A 16,301-nucleotide genomic window follows, 5' to 3' on the forward strand; every position below is an offset into this window, starting at 1 on the left:
CATACAACAATGCCATTCTCCAGTAGTTCGGTTCTTAGGTTTAGATCACTTGCACGTGCACAAGCAGATTCACTCAGACAAGCAAAGTCTTCAAAAAGATGATGCAGTTTAATACAGAAATACATGGCTTGTATGTTGTAACAACACAGATGTCTTGAAAGCTTTGATAAATGAACATACAACATCTGGAATGTCATTATAGAACCTTCAGGGATTCACTTCATTTGACTGGGCAAACCCCAGAAAAAGCCTTTTGACCTCAAGGCCAACACACACGAGCTTTAACATCTTATCTTTTGACTCAAAGCACTTGCATTTGTTTAATGTTCTGATGCTTACTGTACTATCCAGAAGCCGTATGAAACAAAAGGTTAGGCCCCTCAATGGCCCAGTGTCAAGGATTACTTTTCGGACAAATTCTTCCTTAACAAAGCCCCCATTGTGCTCCAGCAAGTGCACGCTTAACTAGGCTTGACAGGAGACCACTTCACCACATGCTTTTAGATTTGAATGCACTTGAAGAGATTAAAGTTGAATTGTGGTATAGAAAATAAAATATAGGCCCATCACAATAACGCCCCCAATCACTATCCTACAAAAAACGTGTTTGTTTTATTATAAATATTGATGCAGCTACATATGTCCTTTTAAGTCTTGCGTTTGGCACAATCAGTCTCATATTCATAAGAGAAAATGAATGACAAACCAATTACTCATTTCTTTTGGAAAAGCTTCTTTGTCGATTTTCAACGTGAACCCGTGGGACTCTTTGCTTAGATGTCAAGTAAGAAAGCTTATGATTGTGTCTTTCAAAATAAAATGCAATAATGGTCTTGACAACAATACAATGGTCTTGACAACAATACAATGGAAAGTCCCTGCTCTTGTAAAAGGACTGCATGTGGATTGTGAACAGTCTGGTAGAAAGACGGGGGTTTTACAGCTTGTTTAGCTAAACTGTCATCTTTTATTGACAGTAGAGGGTGTAGTCTGTCCACGCACCTGCTGTGGGCGACACACCTGCTCTTTTCAACTGCATGTTGTAAAAAGTGTTTTCAAAATATACATGAATTCATTCAAACTAGGCTCTAAACGTCACGAAATGAAATGCCAGACACAGAGACAAAGATCTACACTTCTACACAAAAAGTATGGTCAACTGTAGCAGACGTTGAAGTGTCCAGAACTTTCCGTCGACCATTAAACAAGGCCATTTTTTTGTAGGTAGATAAAATGTATGTAATGTTTCTGAAACTTAAAGGCATGCCTGTAAATTGTAGCGTATGTATTTTTTTTGAACGACCAGGTCTACACTGTTTCGTAGCCTGGCGCCTCCTTTTACATTGAAAGGCAAGGCCCAGCCGGCGCTTCCTGTGCGGTGCCTAGTTCAGCTTGACGGCGCAGTGAGAGCGCAGCACGGATTGGGGCTTTTTTAAGGAGGAATCACGTCCAACTCCAGTCACTTTGGCAGCTCTCGTCCACTCCGCTCGTGCTCGCAGACCGGGGCGAGTGTTTGCGCAGGATGTTCGCACGGGATTGACAAACCCCGCACTTCAGCTCCGTACGCGGCGTGCGTAAAGCGGCTGTACCTGAGCCGGGGCTCCGGGGCGTGGGAACAAGCCAAGAAACTAAAGTAAAGCGGCTTGGCTACTTATGTGGCGAGGCGTGGGAATATTGTGCGACTAAAACTTCAGCTCCATCTGATTCCCTTGACGCGCATCGTGGACATTGATGCTCCCGGACTCCTTCGCCTTGTTATTATTATTAAAGAGACGGACATGATGTAGGTTAAAAATAATCTGGGAACTTTTCGTGGACGCTGCGGACTTTATTTCAACCACTTTGGGGGAATATTGCGAATCCTGAACACATTCCGAGAAAGGTAAGTGCTTTCCAGTTAATTCTCGACCAACACGACCATCTAATACCGTTACGCACATGTTCAGTCCTTCCCAAACAGTCCCGCAGTGGACGGGACACTTCCAGAGGCGTGAGTTCTGTTATCTTCACTTCACCGCTAACGGATCACCAACTTTGAGCGAGTCTAATGCAATCAGCCCTGATAAGTGTCGCTGACGTTGCTATTGGCGATGATAACAGTTTGAATCGATGCTTTGCCCATCGGTTCAAGTAAGAACGCACAGAAAGCCCCAGTGATCCAGTCAGAGAAAGCACTTCAAGCAAACATCCAGCTACTTTCTGTTTCCTTTTGAGGATCTGAAATATGAACCCAGATCAACTTGAATTTCCACTTATGATTCCACGTAAAGTAAAGCTTGTACAGTGCAGGCCTAATAATAATAATAATAATAATAATAATAATAATAATAATAATAATAATAATAATAATAATAATAATAATAATTCTGATTAATTTGAAATGAGGTCATGCATTCTTTGGCAACTGACCAAATCTGTCTTTACAAAACTTTGCTAAATCCAAAATGCATTTCAACGTGAATTCCTGCCCTTTGCTGGCGGCTCGTGTGGTAATTGTGGTGTCAGTTTATGGATTTGACTGCACCTTGAGCTGAGGAGCATAAAACCATTACAGCAGCATTGGCACAGATTTGTTTTGGATAGTGTTACACAAGATTTACATTTTCAGTTTTCATCTACTTGGCCCATGGTTCCACTTCTGTTCTGTAGTTCTGTAAATTAATATTATGCCAAGTATGAAGTAGTCTGAATGGAGTTTATTTTGCTACATTGTCTTAAATATTGTATTCACAGCTGATAATTGGATGAATAGATCAACAGGTTTGTTAAATGTCCGGATATTGATTTGATTGCTGTTGGTGTCTGAGGATGGCTCATGTGAAGGAACAACAGGTGCATTAGTCACATTCAGTGATATGTTTGAACACGCATTATCCACATGAAGTTCTTCTCAACAGAATCAATATCTCTTTTTGAAATAGTTGTGTATTTAATGTCTCTCGTCACTTCTTTGGAGAGTAAAGTCTGTCACTGACGACACTGGACTGTGATGACCTCCAGCTGAGCCTGATGGTTCCAAGTGGAGGTGCATCTTTAAGTGAGCCGTGCGTCTGTGAGCAGTTGGTGCATGTACAGTTGGTCTGTTCCAAACCAGTTTGAGTGGAATGCTGCTGAGCTGCTGTTCGTCATGTGCTGTTTGTTTTGCACAGAGCTGAGCCTAGAGCAGACTATTGGCTTCTACTATAAAAGACATCTTTGCACACAGGACACTCTGTAGAATGCTCTTTGTTTCTTCTATGTGAAGTTCAATAAGATCAGCGGACAATTCATCATCAGTCTTGTCACACATCTTTGTTGTGTTGTGTAGTTTGTGTTTTTCATTATGATATTTATAATAAAGTATTTAAAGGTGTAGCTGTGATTGTGGCTTTGTACAGTTTTCTCAAATTTGATGGATTCATTAATTAATTGATGTCGTTGTCTCATTCCTCAGCCTTAAACACTTAAACTCCTGTGCCTCTTTTTTCCCTCTTGCAACTTAAAAAGACAGAATCCATGGAGGGTTTTTAGAGATAAATTAATTGTCTATCAAACTGTACCAAGACGTATAAGGCCATTATGTAACCAGAGCCCCATGTCCTTAATTGTAAGTGCTCTCATTGGAACCATGTGTTTGACTCCTAAGTTCACTGCACAACTTTAACAGAATTATGGTATAGGAACAAGGGGCATATGGTATTTGCCATGTTGCAGTGATTTAAAACCGGATAAGTTGAAAAGTCAAAGGGCAAGGGTCAAAGGCAATAGTCTGAATGCCGGCGCACATGTCTTTCATACGCAAGCCACACTTTCACGTCAGCGCTTTGATCATTCATTTCATTCATTAATTCTTTCCCACTTTACTTTCTATTGGTGGAGCAATTTATCTCGTCAAAAACACTATGATTTTCTTTTGCCATTTCAAGAAAGAGCACATTTTAAGATTGAGAAAGTTGATGACTGTGAACAAATATGTTTCAAGTCTGTGTCATTGTGGATGTACGAATCTGAAAACATAGTCGTGGTACTTTTTTTTTTTAGTTTCAGCATTTGCAGACGGGGGAAAGGTCTACTCTGCTGTCAAACATACTGTCATGTAACCTGGCTCTTTCTTTTGTTTGGTAAATGGGGATTTGGTTTCAGAACTGCCTCTTAAACCCAGAGGATATTGGCTGTTTAACGGTCAAAAACCTACTTATAACCGTACAATATCTGCATCTGGATCTCTGTTTTCTCTGTAATTAATTCTTTGGGTGAGATTGTTGTGTTCCACGATTTAGAACAACATTCTTGACACGTGATTTTAATTGTTTTAGATGTGATTTAATTTTTTTTAGATGTGATGATCGTAAGCAAGTGAATCCAAAACACTGTGAACATTTATTGTCCGTGCATGCAAGATCAAGTTGACACGGATGATTCTACGCAACATAAATCATAAGCAGCAGAAGAAGAAGAATGAATAAAGTGTAGAGTTTAGTCATGACATAATGGGAAGCGCGTCGATAAAGGTATTGATGCCCTTAATTCCATGAAACAAATGAGTCCACTTAAACATTCAGTGTATTCTTGAACCTAGTGCAATGTGAACAGATTGTGTTTGTCCAGCTGCTAATGTTGTTAGCCTCATTATGCTGCAGTGTGGAGGGTCTGAGCTGTGATTAAAGGAGTCTAACGCGCTGATTAACAACTCTTGATGTTTGCATTTGAGTTTTACACAACCTCTAATTCGTTCTTTTCACTTTGAATATGCGGCCGATTTGTTGCCTCAGCGGTACCATGTCCTTAAAAACAAATTAATTGCTCTTTTCATGTTTTCCTTTTTGAGTCATTTTTCTCACTCTCAGTTACTTAGTGTGCCAAATGTTAGTTTAGTTAGTGACTTAAAGGTTGAATGGACGATTTTATTGGCCCAAATCTGAGTCTTATTTCCTCATGGCGTGGACTGCCGATTAGTCCTGCCAGTATCAATCATAAAACGCACCTAACGCTCACCTGCAGCCGCGTGCGGATCGTCCCACGTTTCCGCGTGTCTAAGCGCATTGATCTATTATAATATAGTTCCCTCAGTGTACGGGACAAAATGAAGACGGAGAAAGACTGTTCGAGCTGACTCAGAAGAAGACGGAAATCTACGGGAGACGAGAGATGCGATGCGATCCGTCGCGCTAATAAACAAACGCATGCGTGTGTTGTATCAGTCCGCACCAAACTTTTTTAAAATTGTGTTTTTCTTGCACTTTTACGCTTCCCAATCTCGCTATGACGGGAAATGGGCCTCGCATCAAATCAGATTGCGTTGTCTTTTAGATTGAAATGTCTTTTCTGAAAACTGATTTTGACACCACAACCCCGTGGACAATGCCCGTGGGTGCGCATCATTTATTTTGCGCCGCGATCACATCTGTTCACGCACATGGCTGCTTTAGCGCGCTCATCTGGTGTGCCATGTTCTGATGATGGATATTTGCAATCTGAACGAAAAGCGGTCCACAGCCATGTCCCCGCCAGTCTCCCAACTCCCCCGCTTAATTCAGGGCCACGTCAGTCAGTTGGTGCGGGGAGTAATCATCGCAAGAATAAAGGGCCGCGTCATGATTTGTAGAGAATAAAGCGTTCAAAAAAAAAAGGACCAGTGCCACAATGGCTAATGATTCAAGCCTACGTTTTCTATTTCGATTTGATTTCATACAATGCCATTAATTACTTGCTATTCTAGTTTCTTCGGGCTATTGTGAGAGCTTATTACAAGGGGCTGGAGGTTCACTATCCACAAAGGATGCACATCGAAGCACTCTCGCACTGTTTTTCACAAGATTTTCAAGAGTTTTAATGGAAAACTTTTAAGCTCAAAACGTACTATTTGTGTACAGCTTTTAATGTTACTGTCCTTAGCTTTGACATGGGAAGCAAGTCAGTTTCCCTTCTTTAATTCTTGATTTGCTTTTATATTTAAAGCCATAATTAATATGAATTAATCAAACCATAACAAGCAGGGTTGCAGCCGCTTGCATTGATCATCAATGTCATTACATCATCAATGTTTTGCTTTGTAGGACTTTTAATGGGGAAACTCACGAAAGGTAGACACTTTATTTTAGACCTTCTGTGACATAAAAGCTTGGCTGTGTAGCCATGTTTTAAATAAAGTTATTCATGTATTTTAAGAGTCGTTCAAATAGGGCTCAAGAATAAAGAGTCTCATTTCTAATCACTTGGGTCATTTTAATTGCGAGGTTTGGGGTTTGGTGTCCAGATTTTGGACATTTTTCAATTTGTTTTTGTGTCGAATTTATTATTATTACTATGACTATTATTATCATTTACTATTATTATCATTTACTATTATTATCATCATTACTATTATTATCAGTACTATTATTATTATTCAGCAAATGTATTTTGAAACTTTGTTTTTGATGAGACCAAATTAATCTAAAATCGTGAGCGCTCAATCTGAGGCGTAAAGAAGTAATATTTTTGGCTACAGCCTTCAGTTCAAAGGTTGTGTGTGTGTGTGTGTGTTGTTTATTTAGGAGGGTCAAAGAGATAAAGGTGAAGCTGACGGGGCTCACTGCTGCAGCACAGAATTCAGACAAAAACAGTTAAAAGCAATACATATTTGTCTATTATTAAATGAGCCCATCTGTATGAGATTAAGATGAATTGTTTACTTTCACGACTGTTGGTTTGAATGAACGTGTGAAGGTGTTTTTTTTGTCGCTGGATGGAAGACGGTGAGTTTTCAGATGTCTCTGGATGTGTGAATTTCCCTGCCTTGGGTCATTTTGGGGGATTTTGTTTAGGGTTTTTGAGGAGCTATGTGTAAATGTCAATGAGATAATTTATTTTGAGAAGCCACACGCAGTATCTTTGTTATTTGACATTCAAACCGTGCGTTAAGGTCACCGCGTGTCACTGCTCGGATGATGAGGTTTGTGTGGGCTATAATTAAAGCCACTTGTTTTCCACTGAACAGTATCGTGTCTGTCGTCTGGAGCTGTTTGTCAGGTGGAAGTGGCAGGGAATTGAGCCAGAAGGACGAGGCCGGACCTGCTTCATTCATTGATATTGAACGTTTTTCTGCATATCACACTTTGATAATATGGGAAATTTGTCCTCTGCACAGTGTTGTCAGAAGACCCAAAAAATAATTATCGAATTTCAATAAATATATATTTTATTTGACCGTTTTTGTCACATTTAACTTTATTTTATTTTTCGGAAAGTTCTATTTTGTAAAGCTGGTCACAAACTTGACGAATAAACGCAGTAATAAAAATAATCTCAATGTCAGTCTCAATAATACATTCTGATATTTTTTTCTCATAATATTCTTCACAGTCGAATTTGATATCGTGCCTAGTGAGGACTACCGTAGCTGGAGGGCTTTAAATATTGCGAGGAAAACATGCAAACTCTGCACACAAAAGCGCGAGCACTGGCCTCTCAGCCACTCTGCTCTTTAATATTTATGATTTTAAAGTTGAAATTTGGAGAAAAAACAAATACTTGAATGGTATATTATGTATGTACTGAAAGCGCTACGTTTAGCATGTTTAATACCCTTTAATTGAACCCATTAGCTGTGCCCATCTGCCTGTTCTTCTATAGATGTGGTCCTGAAGTGTGAGCACAGCCTGGGCGCATGACGGATGTTTTAAGCATCTCATTGGCACTGCTTAGTTGAGTTATAGACGTGTTTATTTAACAGGGAACGGCCTGTAAGTGTTGCTCTCACATATTCAGACTCCGCTCCCAACGTGATTAAGACCTTTGAACTGCGCTTGATGCCGTGTGTGGCCCGTGTAATTGACCTCTTGATTTACCACAGAAAACCTCAGACCACAGTCCTCTTTCCTCTGTTTGGTCTTATTTGTCTACTCTCTAAACTTTCTCACACATTGCACTGACTTTTGTGTTTATTGAATCCCTGTTTCTTTTGATTTCCCCCTGACTCAGAGAACAGACTAAAATGTCCCCACATTAGAGCTATGTTTTGCTTAACAGTCTTATTGGTTGAACATTAAAACAGAAAAGTTATATATTTCATAACATTATTACTGTATCATTATCGGTTGTTTAGTTTATTTAATCAATGGATTTATATAATATTGATAACAATAGACTCCATGATTCATCAAACGGTACCTTTTGGATTTATAACCCTGAATGTGACTTTTAGCTTGTTGGAGACTTTACAAATGTGAAACTTACATTAAAATTGTGTTTCTGCCATTTTAAACTAAACATTTTACCATATGACATCTCAAAATCCATCCGTTTATTCCTCCCCACACAATGCCCAGAGTGCAGGACTTGACATGACCTAGTTGGCTGTACGACCCGAGTCTCTTGCTGTTTATGTCTGGTTTGGTTTGGTCAAGCTGAACTGTCTGTTTCTCCGAGTCTAAATCCAGTTACCACGGTTAATGGACTCCAGCGCCAGGTCGTCTCACTGTTGGACAGTGCAATGTTTGTCAAGTGCTTCCCACTTGTCGCTCTTTCAAAGGCCGTCACATTTTATTTGTACAGTCTGAAGCTTTCTCTGGGACCGACTGTTGCTCATGAATAAACCAGTTTAACAAACCTGCAGATGCTGGCACAGGCACACTTACCTGGGCGTGTTTTTGTGTGATCCCAGGACACTAAACAGCTGCGCCACTTTGTTTCTCATCTTTATCATAATTCAGTCATAGGGATGTCATGATTGATTACAGGTCACAGTATAATCGTAAGGGCAAAAAAAAAAATCACTCTATTGCCCAAAAATGCCGACTAGATGTCGCACTAAGCAAAAAATGCATAATAGAGAAGAAAAAAACATATAACATAAGTATGAAAATAACAAATAATACCACATATAAGTCGCTCCAGAGTATAAGTATAAGTCGCACCCCGGCCAGAACTATGAAAAAAGGTGCAACTTATAGTCCGGAAAATACGGTAGACAAGAACCTTTTTGTCTGGTGTTTTTTTCCAATTTAACTTTATTTTGTCTTTAGAAAGTTCCATTTAATTAATCTGGTCAGAAACTTGAGAATTAGTAACATGTTAGACCATGGGATTGAACTTGATATGGTGACATCCCTTTTCAGTCGTTTAATGTTAATTCAAACTATAACCACAGTCTGTCTGTCCAGTATCTGTTATGTTGGTTTGCTTTTTTGTGTCTTCCTTGTGTTTATCTTCTAAGAACTGTAATGATTCAATTCTCTGTTCACAGTTCTTCTCTTAGCTTGCCCTTGTGTTGTGCTTGATTTCCTCTCGAGTCCTTGTGGAGTTACTTCCTTCTGGAGTGCAGTGGTCTCAGAATGATCTCATTCTCTGATTACTTTCAGAAACAAGTTCTCCACTTATGAGTCAGACTTAAGGGTTACGTGACCTTTGGAGAGGAGTCTTTGGGACCTACAGTGAAGACGATATTTCAAACATGCATCGTACGAGGGCTGGACTGTATTATTTGTGCTGAATACACGTTTACCCTTTTGTTTTATGAGCTGTTCATTAGTTAAATATTGACTTGCTCCTTCCTCATTGCCTCTTTCGTGGCCAACACCCTGCTTTCTAGTTAATTGTATCTGACACACAAACCACTACACTCACAATATTCGCCTGACATACTTTGTGTAATGTTCAGATGAATCACTATGCTTATAATAAGACGTAGTGTCTTAAACATAATCGAGCCACACCCATGGCTGATTTGCAGATGTACATTTTTTCTCCCTTCCTTCATTTTTCTGGTTTGTGTCCGTTTACCTTTCTCCTCCTCTTTGTCTTTGCAGTGAAATAAATAAGCTGTACTTCTTCTCAGGCCCATTGTTCCTCCTAATCGAAACCAAATGTCAGCTTTCAGTCTAACGCTGCTGTGCGTGTGTGCGTCTGTGCTCTTGGCCCTCGTTGGGATTTTCCTTCACTTTGATCCATGCTGCATTTTGCCTTCATGGTCATGTTTGTTTGTGTGTTTTGGAGTGCATCGAGTGTCAGTGTCGCTTAGGCCTGTCAGTTGTAATTATGGACCGATACAGATGAAAGGAGAAGGGAAGGTCGCCACATTTATCTGCTATTAAGAGCTGTCTCACTCTTGTATTTGTCACATTTGTGCTGCTATACTCGAAGTACGGTGCGTTTTAAGTATTAGCCGTCATATTTAATGATGCCGTTCAGTGTGGTTAATCATATGTTGCACTGTGTCCTTGACGGCAAATTTAAAGTTCAGTCTGGTTCTAGACTCCAAGCTGAACTTTAAAGTTGTTTTGCATCATCGTTGTTCTATAATTCTCATTCACTGTGGCTGAGCTTTCTCTGAGCGGGCGGAAACGGAGAAGTGACAAGGCAGATATTCACAGATTTGGCGTGATTATCCTATTTAGAGTCGTTTAAATTTACTTACTTCTATTTATTGAGCTTACAATAGGCTGAGTCAAGCCTCGGGTCAAAGGAATGCAGTGTTAGACAGTTGGGGGTGTGTTGTGTTTACAGCAGTTGTTAGTTACTTCCTGTTACTTCCTGTGTTGTTGGGATACCTCAGATCACTAGTATTTCCTGTTTGTCTAAAATAAGATTCATTTACTTTCCTTCCATGATATTTACCTTGAACTTGGTGCGCTTTTTTTTTTGCCTGCTTGTGTGTCTACCCTGTGTGCGGATGTTGTAGTAAATTCCTGCTCCGGTTATGAGGTGATTACTCATATGGTATCAGTTTATTTGCCCAGTAATGGAAACTGCTCGCTGCCAGGAACGCCCCTTACTTTTCTTCTAAACTTTCTCCTTTGCCCCCATCTTTAATTTCCATCTCCTCCTTCCTCACATACTTCCAGTGCGTTGTTCATTTTCTTTATAGCTTTAAAATTTCCTCTAACCACCCTGTTTATTGATTTGACTTTCACCTCACATTCATTATTTTCTTGCTTTGTCTCTTGTCGCCTCCCTCTATGACCGGATTCTTCCTGTTTTTACCCGATGACTAAGCGTCCATGCCCCACCCTGTGGAAACTTTAACTGTGAGTATAGTTTTTTTTGACAGTTAGTTGAAAGCTTGGGTTCATCAGGGAATGGGACAGGCGGAAAGAGCAGATCTGGCTGGCTACTGGCCACTGGAGTGTTTATATTTCATGCATGCTGGTTTGATTAAAGAGGAATGTAAGGTCAGCAGAGGTCGTGCTAGTGCTAGATAACGAGTGAGGAAAGGTCCTTTTAAACTAGATCCGGGCCCTCATGTTATATTGCAAAGATGCACTGAGTTTCAGACCAATTAAAAGAACACCAGTTCATTTTTAGATTAATTTGGCCTTGGATTTTTCATTTGGTTTTGGATGAGCACAAAGAGTACGCCCTGGCACCCTTCTTTCTGGGCATGTGCACGTATCGGTTTGTGTCGCATTCATTATACTTATTGCACTGATTAAATTACTCTTGCAGATTTTTATTGACTGTAGGAGTCCAATAGCCGACACATGGGCCCAAAGTCATTTGTTATGTTATTGAGCTTTTGTTGTTAATCTAATCTATTAATTTAAACATTTGTGTGTGGCGACATGAGCAGATGACGAGCCTGAATATAAATGAATATAATGACTGTTTGCAGAGCTGTTGGCTAATTAAGAATCTGAGGTCGCACAAAGGGTGTTGGTTCAAGGTCCAGTGAGCGCCCTTGTGTTTGAAGTGGAAATGCGTGTGCGGGCCTGTGGCATGTGCGCGACTCTACAGGAGGCAGACATGGCACACTGAAGCCGCATCTCATTAACAGCTGCCCGTGCTGCCAAACTGCACCACGTCAGTGCCAACAATGGAGACGCACGTTCCCAGCGCTTCAGGGAGGTTCTCAAGGACGTGACGCCTGCGCTGTCTGCCGTATGTCTCGTATCAGTGAAAACAGTGCTGAAAGGTCAATTACTTCAGGGTCAATCTTTTCTTCTGGCAGTGTGCAAAATATGTAGATTTTTTTGTGTGGGAATAATAATCTAGTGACTTTTTATATGCGTTTTGTCTATTCTACCAATTTCTTCTTTCTGTCAGACTTGCTCTGCTTTAACTAAAACGTTGAACTTCTTTATAACTCAAAAAATATGAAATCTTGAGGTTAAAATGTCTTAGAATGTAACTTTTTTTTGCAATTATCTCTTTTATGTGCCTCAAAGTGCGTGAGCATGTACTGTATTTCCCTCAATTTTAGACTTGCGCCCAACTGAGGAGAAGACTCGTGCCGGTTGAGAGATTTTTTTTTTTTATTAAAAGAGATCGTGGCAGATTACAGCGGGTCCAAAAAAGGCTGTACAAATTACAACATTTAGTCAGATTTCTCATGATAAACGGTCAAGGCTCATTCTTGTTATTAATAAAGTCCAAGTTGCTGTCCAGCGCTTGCTCTCCCAATTGCAGGGGACACAATAGCAGGGGACACAATAGCAGGGGACACAATAGCTTGCGTCCGTGTGGAAAAAAAAGGACGTGAAACGTTCATTAAAGTCAAAGTTGAAGAGTATCTGCAATGGCGTGGGTTAAATGACTATTGTGGTGTGTGATTGAGGAACACAGGCGGTTTGTAGTTTTGTGTCAAGACTGCATGGCTGATTATAATAACACGTTAAACAGTGCGATGCTGACTGCTCGTTCTCTCCAGGGTCAAAGAGGACTTCCACTGAGGCCTCACTGTAAAAAAGCAGGAACTTAAAAATCCACAGCTGTGTCCTGTCGCAAGCGTTGGGCCATAGTTAAGGATAAATCTCCAGCCTTCCCCACAGTAAAAGGATAAACCAATTCTCCTTTTCATTAAGGGAATTGGGACTGACGGGTTTTTTTCCCCATTAAATTCCCTGGTCCGACTGCTTTTCATTTGTTTGTTGAGATATTTTATTATGTGTATTATTATGCGACTTCTGTTAAAACCCAAACGGACAATTTCTCTATTCTGCACCAAGATGGTTTAAAGTTTAAAGTCATATACTGTCGATACTCCATAAAACTAGTCATTGGAGCAAGTATCGGTAAAACTAATAAGAAACATTTGACATTTTTTGAACAGTTTTAATTTGTAATGTTGAGCTTTATCAAAACTAAAATAAAATGACATAACGTAAAGAAAGTTATTAAAGCAATTGTACTCTTGATATTGAGCCTATTCCCTTGTATCAAAATCAATACTAGTTCAAATGTTTTTATCATTCGAAAATAAATGAATAGAAAAATAAATACGTTGAAAAATATCTAAATTGAAAAACATGGAACAATAAATAGAAAAATAGAAAATTGGAAATGTAAAGCATCTTTCTACTAGGTTTTTAAACAATACACAGCATATTCACAAACTATCTGCAGTGAAACATACCCAGTTGTCTTCGTCTTTTTAATCTCTCCCTGCTCTCTATATATATGTTGTATAATATATATGTTCTCTCTCCACCTTTTGCTGTCTTTTTCATCTTCATTTTCTTACTATTCTCAGTCATGTCCATCTCTGGGCTGATCGTAGATATTTGTGCACCTCACACGGAGCGTTCTGCTACACTGCCCAGGAAATTGGACCGTCTATTGGAAAGATGCAGACCTCGCATGAACCCGCGAGCATATACTCAAAGCATTTGTTTTGAAGTCTGTCTTTTCCCCCCCAGACCGTTATCTACAGAATGACTATGAGTAGCTTAAAGATAAGATGACTGTGTTCTTCTCTCAGTCTGTGGATGGCCGCTGTCTCTCATCCGCATGAGCTGCTGAAAGATAAGCCACTGTTGTTAATTACACCACGATGCTGACTGTCACATAGACTAAACTGAAGTCGTTGTGCCGGTTACTGCGCATCTGATTGCTCTTACTGTTATTCTCTTGTGATTTGGAAGCAGCCTCTGTTCAATGCCCTCAGGTCTATAATTTCCTCTGGAGTAAATTTACTAATAGGCCCTCATCTGTTTGCAGTTCTGAACTAGATTCCCCATTAACCCTAAGGTTCGCTCATTTTGTCATTTCCATTAACTTTAAAATTGATAATCTGTCTCTTTAAAAAAGCTCCTTTTCTTGATGTTTCTATATAATTTTTTTTTTGTTTAACTAGAAATCTGAAGTCTTTTGTAGTGTAATTTTTTCACAATTAATTACACAAATAGAGCTGTAGATTAGTGAGGCTATATTGCAATTTAGATGCTATCATGATGTTGTTTTGAAGATAACATGTGTGTATTGAGTATATAGTTTATAGTGAAAATATTGTACACTTTCAAATAAGGGTATGTGGTGATATTTTTGCACTTTTCTGTTGGGCTGGTGATAAACCAAAGAAATGTATATCACAATTTTGTTTTTCTTTTGGAACCAGATCACAATTTCGATTTCATCACAATACATGTAGAGGTGGGATATTTATCTAAAAATGTATGATGTTCCAGTTGTTTGTTGAACAGTTAAACATGTCGCCCAAGTAAGACTATTATGTGATATTTCTTCACTTTTGGGGTTAATTTTATGGTCAACTCGCATCATGTGCAATACTTGAACCTCAACCAAGACACTTACGGACACATTTTGCACATTCAAGAAAAAATCACTATAAAAATGTCAGATTGTCACAAGAATGAGATCACAATTACATTTTTATCACCATGTTGCCCGGCCCTACTTTTGTTAATCATTTTACAGACAGTTCATATTTGTCTGAAACCTTAACTAATGTGCTTAAAAATAATCTTAGTTGGAGTGACATAATCATTATTGTATACTCTAAAAGAATATATATATATATATATATATATATATCAGCTCTAATGTCAAGATTACTCCGTTAATCTTATTCAGGTCACAGCATAATCATAAAAACGAGTGCAGTATAATTGTATTCAGCAACAGTGAGTCATTTCTGTTTAATCTTCATCCCAAAATAGTAAAAATATGGGCATAAACTTTTTTTATCTGACTATTTATGTGACAATTACTTTTTCATTCAGAAAGTTTTAAATCATAACGCTTGCAAATATTTGAGCTTTTAGACTTGCAAATGAAGCAAAATAAAGTATTTCACTGTTTGCTCATGGTGCCAACAATGGTGAATAATCATGAACTCGTCATGTTTCGTCTCACAATAATCGTTACACAAATAATATATATATCGTGTCTCTGCATCGTGGCTCCGGTCCAGCGAAGTGCCATCATCCAGCGGCTCATGCCTCGTCGAATAAACCCATGAGTAAAGCGCGTTGGGAGAGATTAGTTTGCTCTGGGAGTGTGTGAGCTCTGAGTGCATACTTCTGTGCCGTGTCTCCTGCTCGCTGGTGTGTGTCCGTCCCTTTGCCTGTCCATACACGCACATCTCGGGGGTCAGCGGCCATGTGAACGGAAATGTCGCGTCGTATTCGTACAAACAAACCGATGTCGAAACAAGAGGGAATAAAAACATGGTGCAGATACGAGGAGGCAAAATGGGTATAAACTGGCTCGAAATTGGGATGTAAATGGATTTTTAAGAAGTAAATCGAAATGAAACATGACTGTAACTTTGTGACCTGGAAAATAGTCATTGAAGAGATTTGAAGAGAATAATTTATTGCGATTTGAGAATGAATGGTGCTGTTCCGGCAAAAACAAAATAATAGAACATTGATTTCCTTTCCAATTGTTAAAGTTTCTGAGAGGCTTAAACCTCTTATGCAAACAGAGAATTATAAATCCACTGGGCCTTTGGTGCATTTTGCTCTTTGACTATGGCTGAAATGTCTCAATTTAACAAATAAACATTTGTCTAGGGGCTACACTGTTGTACCGTTAATTAATCAGTGGCTTTGGGAGCTAGCATATTTCTAATTAATGCATTTTGCTGTTTATCGGGCTATAGGTACCTTGTTGGTAATTTTCTTGTTTTATTTAGCACTTTTTCGCTGCTTGCCTAGCTACCTTAAAGGTTGAATGGACGATTTTTTTGACCAAAATCTCAGTCTTATTTCCTCGTGGCGTGGACTGCCGATTAGTCCTGCCACGTATCAATCATAAAACGCACCTACCGCTCACCTGCAGCCGCGTGAGGCTCGTCCCCATGAGCAGCATGGTTCCGCGTGTCTAAGCGCATTGATCTATCATAATATAGTTCCCTCAGTGTACGGGACAAAATGAAGGCGGAGAAAGAGAGTTCGAGCTGACTCATAAAAGACGGAAATCTACGGGAGACGAGAGATGCGATGCGATCCGTCGCGCTAATAAACAAACGCACGTGTGTGTTGTATCAGTCCGCACGGGGGAGGACTGATACTTCCGCCTGCGTTCTCAAATCACCGAAAAATCGTCCATTGCACCTTTAATTCACGCAATCTCAATTTATTCACCTCAACTTTGAAACTTAA

General features: G+C 39.5%; 1 long non-coding RNA gene across 1 annotated transcript in view; it reads left to right on the forward strand.

Moving 5' to 3' along the window:
- The first annotated feature begins 1,441 nt into the window (after positions 1-1,441).
- Positions 1,442-16,301, forward strand: part of LOC140368065 (uncharacterized) — a 39,469-nt gene continuing 24,609 nt past the window's right edge. The window contains exon 1 of the long non-coding RNA XR_011928145.1: positions 1,442-1,882. This is a non-coding gene — a long non-coding RNA (uncharacterized lncRNA). The remainder of the gene's footprint in view (positions 1,883-16,301) is intronic.

This window comes from Eucyclogobius newberryi, unplaced genomic scaffold (assembly GCF_026437365.1).
Source record: "Eucyclogobius newberryi isolate DKJ021-1_F unplaced genomic scaffold, fEucNew1.0.hap1 SCAF_2, whole genome shotgun sequence".
Taxonomy (NCBI): Eukaryota; Metazoa; Chordata; class Actinopteri; order Gobiiformes; family Gobiidae; genus Eucyclogobius; species Eucyclogobius newberryi.